The sequence below is a fragment of the Electrona antarctica genome (assembly GCF_951216825.1).
Source record: "Electrona antarctica genome assembly, chromosome: 7".
Taxonomy (NCBI): Eukaryota; Metazoa; Chordata; class Actinopteri; order Myctophiformes; family Myctophidae; genus Electrona; species Electrona antarctica.
In genome coordinates, this window is record NC_136812.1 from 29,399,414 (window position 1) to 29,409,294 (window position 9,881).

The following is a 9,881-nucleotide window of genomic DNA, read 5'->3' on the forward strand; positions in this document are numbered from 1 at the left end:
AAGTCTACGCAGTGTCTGGCCATGCTAGGCTAAAGTTTAACCTGAAGTCTGTCTGTGAATATTATAAATATTGAACCAATGAGAAGTATTAACTGCTTGAACTTGTGGTACATTGGATCCATTGGAAGGAACACAGGTTCTTTCCTGAAAATGTACGGTTTAAGTCAGCGACGATATGCATGTATGTATATCTGTGGGTGTGTGCAAGCTATTGTGTGCAAGCACACAAGTGCATACGTGTGTGAGTCTGCCAGCCCCGCATACCTGTGGTGATAGTCGAGGGAAGGCTGGCCGGGGGCTGGAAGGCAAAAGGCAGGGCTAATGAAGCACACAACTCAGGCTGAGTGTGGTGGGCCTGTGGAGGGCTGGCAGCTGCTTCTCCGGTTTGATCCCCACTAGGGGGCCGCTGCAGCAGGAAGCTTCCCACTTGGCAGGTACACCTCTGAATAATTGATTATTGCATTTAATGCCGTTTGTGTTAACGATTCCACGCACATGTTGGAAGGTTTGTTTTAGTCACATCATTTCTATGTATTTCTCTTGTGAGAGGATATATGGCGCTTAGCCAACAACGCCCTGTTAAAACGGATGCGCCAGCATATTTCAAAATATACGTAGGTGCTAGAGTGCCAGCAGATATGGCAGATTTTACTCTGAAAGGTCCCCCCATTCCGTTCCCCCCAAATACCGGGAGGCATAATCTTCCATTCTTACCTCACACTGGTCACGCTAAAGTCGCTCTATAGAAGCGTTTATATTCGATATATCATTTTTGGTTTTATATCAATAAAAAAGCCCTAATGACGTGTACTGTATACACGTGCAAGGCCTCCTGCGGTTTGATTTGAAAAGACGTGTATACACGTCCTTAGCAAAAATTGTGTTAAGGTTGGCAAACATGCACTAAGGTTGGCAAACATGCATTAAGGTTGGTGAACATGCATTATGGTTGGCGAACATGCATTAAGGTTGGCGAACATGCATTTAGGTTGGCGAACATGCGCTGCTCCCGTGCTTGCGGTTTAGGTTAGGGTTAGAGATAGGGTTAGTAAGGTTAGTAATGGTCGAACTAATGGGAGGTCGTATCAATGCCATGCTACCACTGCTACCACATATCAGCAGGCCTGAGTGAACCCTGAACACATCTCCAGTTTCTCCACATATCCATAATGTTTGATGTCAAACATCAAACATATAACATTTGAGTCAATGTCTCAGGCTGGCAGGTCAGCTGTGGAGGTTGGAAGGACTGAGCCAGTCATGTCCTGTGCTTCAACAGATAGCTTGTACGCTTGTAAGGGAATTCAGTACACACACCTGCTGATGTGAAGTCATTTTCGCACCTTACACTGCCAGACTCCTTTTGTAATCGGCACAATTATTTTTAATTACATGGAAATTTAGAGTAGGTGTGCATCCTGGATTGACACCTAGCTCGGCTGTGGGTGCTCAGTAGGGCTGCAACTATTGATTATTATTTTAGGGATTATTGTATTGACTAGAAAAAGTCTACCAAATGACACTACCGGGCCGGCCATCCTTCCAGCTGTCCCCATCACCCTCGAGTGCAATATAACAGTCATCAGTGTTGCCAGGTCTGCTTATTATAAACGACTTTGGCTTGTTTTTGTGTAAAATCACTTGTGAATATTGGTAGTTGTGGGTTGTGTTTTTTTGGGTTGTCAGGGACCCCAACATACAGGATTTGTGTTGTTAAAATGTTTCAAAAATATTCAAAATATTAATATTTTTGAAAATAGTCAATTAGTTCAAGTAGTTCAACTTGTTTCTTTTGGGCTTGTGGATGCTTATTTCTCTCTGTGGTTTTAAAATTAAGATCATAAAGTGTTACCCGATGCGTAATTTCTGTTTTATTTTTTAAATAATCAATAACATTGGTTCGTTTGATTAACTGTTGCACACCTAATAATCAATTACAGTCAATATGTAGTATAAAAACATTGATGCTCTAATCATTAGAGCATCAATGTTTTTATACTACATATACCCTCACCCCAATGGGTTCGACAGGCCTGCTCTAATGAAAGCTCTATGCCAAAATATGTTAGCCGTTTGATGTAGCAAAACAGAAAATGTGAATTTGAGATGAAAGTCTTGACTTGCAATCCTTTGGAGTGCCACTATTTAAACTCATCTGGTGTTTTTTATTATGCTGTTTTAATTGGTTGTTGTTCACGGGTATAGAATAGATTCGCAGGAGGGTGATGGTACAGCACTTTACAATCCAATGACAATCAGTCTGAAGTACTAGTAGCCTACATATGTATAGCATAGAATTTCGCGGGCCTTCGGCCCGCTCATCCCAGAGTTGCGTTGCCCCGCGTTGCGATACAGAAGTCCACAGGTACAGAAGTCCACAGTGACACGCGTTGTATGCAGCTGTTTTGTGTTGCAGCGCGTGCGCGCGTGTGCGTGTAGTGTTGTTGGTGTTGTTGTTATCCATATATGCGCCTTGGTTCGTCCCGTTTGTTCCACACCAGGTGTAGATTGTTTCTGTGCTTGTTTTCATAGACGTGGCAACAAATTATCAACATAGGCAATGGGAGAAAAGGATGCAGTGTTGCCAGGTGCGCGAGTTTTAAGCGTGTTGTAGTATGTGTGAGCAGGGCTCGACGCTTTGCATTTTTCCAAGTAGCACGCAAATTATTTTAGGAGCACGATGAAAAGTTTTGAAATCATGTGTGTGAGGGCCCTCCTATCCTATATACAGCTTTAGTCCCCACATGTGTCAATATTTGCCATTGACAATGAACAGAGAAAGTAGGTCAAAATTCCGCAAAATATGACGTGAATTCAAATATATTATTATATATATATGTTTTGGAATTTAATGTGTTTTGTTTTGAAGACTTTACTTATAAAAAAACCTGGCAACCCGCACCCCGCGGTCATTTTCCGCTAACCTGAGCGGGGCTCCCTAGCCTGCTGGAGGGGGTCACATCATCCCATGCACCGTCGAGAGGGGGAAAAAGGGAAATAAATGCAGCCTTGAGCCACCAATGTGGTCTTGTGGAGCTTGATCACCTCCTCCTCCTCCTTTCCCCAAATTGGCAATCCCAATAAATCCAAAAGTAGTCTATTGTGAATACTTCCACAGCGTAATTACTAAAGGAGGAACTATCAGTCTTCTCCAAAATCTTGACAACGCATTGTAAACAGAGACAGGAGCCGTGTGTGTGTCACACCAAAAGTGGTGACCTATAGAATCCTGTACATATAAGCATCACGCAATCGTCAGCCCTACACAGCAGTCATTAATTAATGGTCTTGACTTGATTGCCTATGCGTTGAAGTTATATTGGGTGAAAAGCGTGAAATGCACAGGCTCATCTTACATCGCTGCTGGCTGCCACTGCCACTCTCTCTCTCTCTCGCTCTCTTCTCTCTCCTCCCTCGCTGGGGGGGGGGGGGGGGGGGGGGGGGGGGAGTAGTTGCGCTGCCTTCGACAGTGCTATACTTCTCCAGCAGCGGTGCAGAACCGAGAGAGTGACACATTCTTTTGGATGTAAACTGCGCAACGTTTAGCTTTAAAGATCGGATTGTGTAGTCGCACCGGTGCTACAAAGTGAATTGTACAACTTGCACGGTGATATGTGAAGTAGCAAATGCGAGTACGTAGTCGCACTGTCGAGCCCTGTGTAGTGTAGTGCAATTTGCGCTGCATCGCGCGGCGATCCAAATTCCCCCCCCCCCCGCGCGCGCGCGCACACACACACACTGTACGTAGCTTTTTGTTGTTGCAGCGCGCGCGTGTGCGTGTGGTGTTGCTGTTGTTGTTCGTATCCATATATGCGCCTCGGGTGTGGGGATCGCCATGTGAGGGGGCTAGCCAATAAGGGCCCTGTGTTGCATGTGGAGAATTGTGTAGGTTAGTGTGTGTGGTGTAGCCGAACGGGGTGGTGAGAACATGAGGGGGATGTAGCACAGCAATCGGTGACCCCTACATTAAGCTGTGTTGCTCCCAAGATGCAGTGCAAATGCGTGTTGTAGCAAGCGTAGCCAATGGGAAAACAGGATGCAGTGTTGCCAGGTCCGCGAATTGTAAGCGAGTTGTAAGTAGCGTGTTGAATGGCATTTTTTCTGGGCTTGTTTTCATAGACCTGGCAACAAATTAGGCGGGGGTGTCGGTGCTTGTGGCGTGTTTGTGTTTATTATTGATATTGATATTGTTTGTGAGTCTGGACGGGAGGCGGCTGTAGTGTCAGTGCAATGACAGTTTTTACGCGGGTGTTGTTGAGTGTGGGCGTGCGGCGCGACATGAGGAGATAGCCGTGGATCGACGCGGAGGGTAAGGCTGTGTCGTGTTAGTGTGTTGTTGCAGTGTGTGTTGCAGCGTGTTGCAGCGTGTCAGCAGCGTGTCAGTGACGTAGTAGCTGGTGACTTTATGTTCCTTTCCTGGGCTTGGGCACACGTTTTCAAATGTATAATAGATAGTATAGTATATATGTATAGTTAATATGTATAGTGTCATTATATAGATATGTTCTAGTTACGTTCTTAGCTTACGCATGTTTCTTGATAAATGCATTTTATATATGTGATGTATTCCCATACTTTTGTTCCTGCCTAATGTAAATCGCTCTGGATTAAGAGCGTCTGCTAAATGCCTAAATTGTAAATTGTAAATTGTACTGAACCCAATCCGCAGAATTAAATATTCAAGGGGGATAGGTTAACCAGACTAGGTTCTTTATAGGCAACCTATTGTGGCCTACAAAGAACCCTGATTGGTTAAACTTTGCACACCTGACCAGTGCAGGAGTAGGCCAGGTTAGAAGTTTAGTCATCCTTACACTTTCATTTATTATTATTATTTTGTTACCAATTTAGTGTTATGACTTCTCTGTACTTCTCTATTCTTACCTGAATGTTTTTACATTTTGACAACTGAATCTGTCTGTATGTGTGTCTGTCTACAATACTTCATCGTGAGGCCAGTGCCAGTCAAATGCGCAAAATACCACAGTAGAAGAAGAGATCCCAGGGCAACCTGGAAGTGTAGCCCCCCTAATATTGTATTCATAGGAGACCATTAGGCTGCGGTAGACAGGCGATGTGTTGTTTTTGTCCGCACATGTAAGAAGAGGGAATACAAACCTTCCAAACACTGGATTTTGGCTCATTTGGAGCAGAACCGTATCCGTATGTATTAAAGAAAGATGGATTTTTACGTTCTGGCACAGGCGGGGGCTGGAGAATAAAACGGAATTCCGCGTTATTGGCATACATTGGGTTAACACATGTCCAGCTGGAGCCTACTGGCTTTCATTTATGTTTGTGTATAGTCCCACCCTTTGTAGATTCACACTCTCACCTGACCCACCACCTACCCTCCCTCCTGTTCACGCAGACACTCTCTCACGCAAACACACAGTCGCACACGTATGCAGACAGCCAGACACACGCACACGTATCCAGACACGCGCATACGTTTCACAGATTCCCAACCAAGCCAGGTCCCAGATGCCTTGTGATTAACTTGTATCTTCACCCGGTGTAATAATAATCACAGGGGCTTGAGTCTAATCTGGGCCCTGACACGCTCACAGATGCACAGCGTATCACACTCCCATCTCTGTGTCTATTTTTACACGGGTGTTTGAGGAGTGAGGCAGCACGCCGTCGTCACTGTGAGTCACAGACGTCCCCCACCCCACCACCGTGACACGCACGCACGCACGCACGCACGCACGCACGCACGCACGCACGCACGCACGCACGCACGCACACACACACACACAAGGCCTGGCAGAGTATGTATTTATTTATTTTTAACATTATGTTTATTACATTTTTGATTTTTTTTAAATAATAAACAAAGAAACAGGCTGAGAAGGATAAACAGAGTAACCTGGCAGAGTATGTATGACATCACCCTGCCAACCAACACTCAGTAATCGTGTTGGAAACCTTTTATGTTCAAAAGCGCCACCTGTGTTCCAATGAATCCAGAGTAGTTATTATTTAGTCGCAAGCTCTTGTTAATACTTTTCAATATTTTCAATATTCAATATTTAAACTGTACCCTGCAAACTCACAATATTTATACTGTACCCTGCAAACTCACAATATTTAAACTGTACCCTGCAAACTCACAATATTTATACTGTACCCTGCAAACTCACAATATTTATACTGTACCCTGCAAACTCACAGACAGACTATACATAAGCGATGATAAATAATCATTATACTTTATAAGCTTAATCATAACACATTATAAACTTTATTATTAGGGCTGTGAATCTTTGGGTGTCCCACGATTCGATTCGATTCCGATTCCGATTCTTGGGGTCACGATTCGATTCAACTCGATTCTCAATCCAAAAACTTTTTTTTAAAAAAATTCAACAGCATTTTTTTTCCAGATTCAAAACGATTCTCTATTCAAAATGATTCTCGATTCAATACATACAGTAGGATTTCATCATGATCTACTCCAGTCTTGTGGCATGAAATCAGAGTACATTTCTTAAAACAGCTTATTGTACAAAATGTTTTAACTTCTGACTGAGTCTGACACTCAGTTACTTTTTCTCACTCAGTTACCAGAACAATACATTCAAGTAAGAAATGCTGTAAAATAAATAAAATTGGTAGGCTTAGGCTAGCTGGTAGTGAAAATATATATATATATATATATATATCTTTTTTTGGCCGTGTTTCACATGATCACAAAGTGAAAGAGCAATTTTATTTAAGGGGTAGGACTACGTGTGTGCGTGCATGCGTGCGTGCGTGCTTGCATGTGTCCGTGTTTGTGTGCGTGCGTATGTGTGTGTGTGTGTGTGTGTGTGTTTGTGTGCGGGGGCACTTATGTGTAGGATCCAGTGTTTGTTCAGCTGCCCAGTAACCATCTTGTAACATTGGCTTTTGGCTGCACATCGGAGCGAAGCCCGTTGCCGTGGATACCTCTCTCCAGCCTACTTATGTCTTCATGTCCTCTCTTGTTTTCTTCCTCCCCCTCCCTCCCTTCCTGTCTCTAATAAAGCCTTTATACTTCATCAAGTATAAAGGCGTGCAGCTCAACGATGCTGCACGCTCTGAACAATGCTGCACGCTCTGAACTCGGATGTGGATGTTAACTAGTCAGTCAGTCACCTCAGTAAATTATTACCCAAGCACCGCGTTTATTGGAAGCTTAAGTTGTAAGTGCACCTCAACATCTCTCACTTTCTCCTGGTCTATAACATTGTCTTCTCTCTGTCTCTGTCTCTGTCTCTGTCTCTGTCTCTGTCTCTGTCTCTGTCTCTCTCTCTCTCTCCCTCGCCCTCTCTCCCTCGCCCTCTCTCCCTCGCCCACTCCCTCCTCTGTCTTTCTCTCTCTCTCTGTCTCTCTCTCTCTCTCTCTCCCTCTCTCTCTCTCTCTCTCCCTCGCCCTCTCTCCCTCGCCATCTCTCTCCCTCGCCCTCTCTCCCTCGCCCTCTCTCTCCCTCTCTCCCTCTCCCACTCCCTCCTCTGTCTTTCTCTCTCTCTCTGTCTCTCTCTCTCTCCCTCTCTCTCTCTCTCTCTCTCTCTCCCTCGCCCTCTCTCTCCCTCGCCCTCTCTCTCCCTCTCCCACTCCCTCCTCTGTCTTTCTCTCTGTCTCTCTCTCTGAACAATTGAGTGGTTGGCCAATTTGCCTGGGTTGGAATCCCTGCAGGCTGATGGGAGTCAGATTACGTTTGCTATGTTTCCGTGTCTTCCCATATGGCTCTCATGTCCCTGGGTAACCCTGCTGGGGTCGGCTACAGGCAGAACATTGATTGGCCCGTCAATCCGTATATCCCTCCATTTGGCTCTCTTTGCTATATCTATTCTATGTCACTTATTTGCCTCTTTACATCCCACCTGTTTCCAAGCTCCCAGTGCTTCTTTAGAATGGTTTTCCTAGTGCTTTATTGATCACACTCTATGCCTTCCCTCCTGATCTCTCTCAATTCAATTCAATTCAATTCAATTCAATTCAATTCAATTCAATTCAATTCAATTCAATTCAATTCAATTCAATTCAATTCAATTCAATTCAATTCAATTCAATTCAATTCAATTCAATTCAAAGGAGCTTTATTGGCATGAGAAAACGTACGTTTACATTGCCAAAGCAGAAGTGGAACAAGACTGATCTGGCTCTGCATTTCCTCAACAAAATGAAGACAATTGTTGCAAGAAACAAACAAACAAAAAAACATTTATATTACTCCTAAACATTTTGCCAAACATCACACACACTCCTATCCTCCTGGTGGAGACCTGTGCCCAGAAGGGCACTTTTTCTAGTTAGTCATGTTTTCAAACTCTCCTTGGGTGATTGTAATCCGTGGAAAGTATATGTCTCTGATGTCTTGGTACAGTGGGCAGATGGTTAGGAAGTGTAGCTCAGTCTCTACCTCGTTTTGTGTGCAGTGGGTGCACAGTCTGTCTTCTCTTGGGAGCCAGGTCTGCCTATGGCGGCCTTTCTCAATCGCAAGACTGTGTTTACTGAGTCTATATCGAGTATTCTGCTATTGTGTATTCTCTGTTTAGAGCTAAATAGCAATCCATTTTGCCCTGATTTTGCTTTCGGTGTGTGTAAGTGTTTCACACAACACACAAATGTGACATGTGGTGACACTGGCACGCAACTGAGTATAAATTCAGCTTCTCTCTTTCTTTCTCTCTTCTCTCTCTCTCTCTCTCTCTCTCTCTCTCTCTCTCTCTCTCTCTCTTACTTCTCTCTCTCTCTCTTCCCGCTCACAGCCAGGAACAAGATGTGTGCCCACGCACCATTAGTAAGATGAGCACATCCCTGGCATACCTCAACCCCAGAGCAGCGGAAGTTAAACCAGCAACCAGCAGAGGTCTTTTGGCTACAGGGTGTATATTACCTGGCTTGTAGCAAGACTGAGCCATTTATAGTAACATGTGTCTGGTCAACCCACTCTCCCATTTAGTTGATCAGCAGTTCCCAAATGGTGGATCGAGGCACACAGGTGTGCCTTGGAATCTTGCAGTATTTGCACATTATAGCAATATACTGAATACAAATATACAAAAGTATTGGTTTACAATATCAGTATTTTGTGATCTGCATACTCACAACACGTCAAGCATCTGAGCTTGTTGATCTGTTATTTTCACTTTGAATAGAGTGGTGTTTTGTGAGTTTGACTTGTCCATTGGTGTGCCTTGTGCACAAAACTTTTGAAAACCTCTAGATCTGAAAATGAATGTTCCTTCAGCTCTGATGTGGATAAGACAGGCGTTCTATCATGGCTTCTGTGGCTTCAGGGCTTACGTTAGTCTGTAGCTTTACATTATAAAATCTATGCTTTTCCACATGAAGAAGTTGATGTCGGGGTGCACTGTAATTACATTTTACTGCTGGTGGCCTTGCTTTAACCTACTGTATTGTCCTACCCACCATGGGATGCTAGCACTACTGTATGTGACATGCATGGGATCCTAGCAATGTACAGTACATGTAATATATTGAAAGAATAGACTCTCATGTTTTCAGTTTTCAGTATGATTAGTACATGCCAACTATATAGAACTATGCCAATTGTTATATTGTTTCTAACTTTTTTTTCTTTCTTTTTTTATCTAAGAAAATATTAAGGAAAGTGTTCACTGTGTATATTTGTAGCCCCGTACAAGAGGATATATACTTCTCTGTACTTATAGTAGTACATTATAGTAGTACATGTAGTTACATAGCACTGAAAATGCATCCGCACAGCTTGTCAATGGCACAAGTTATTTGATTTAAGATATCTGTGAGTTATAGAAATTCGTCAGAATTATTAGTACACTTGTGTGATGGTCACTCTAGTCTAGCAAAATCAGACGTTTCGATAGCTAGCTCCCCCTCAGAAATCAGACCTCTGAAATCCAGGCTAT

The 9,881-nt window shown here is 43.6% G+C and overlaps 1 protein-coding gene across 1 annotated transcript in view; it reads left to right on the top strand.

Annotated features, from left to right (window-relative positions):
- The window catches only part of cacna1ea (calcium channel, voltage-dependent, R type, alpha 1E subunit a), a 191,087-nt gene that overhangs the window by 66,066 nt on the left and 115,140 nt on the right, over positions 1–9,881 (top strand). The gene's annotated exons all lie outside the window — the stretch shown is intronic.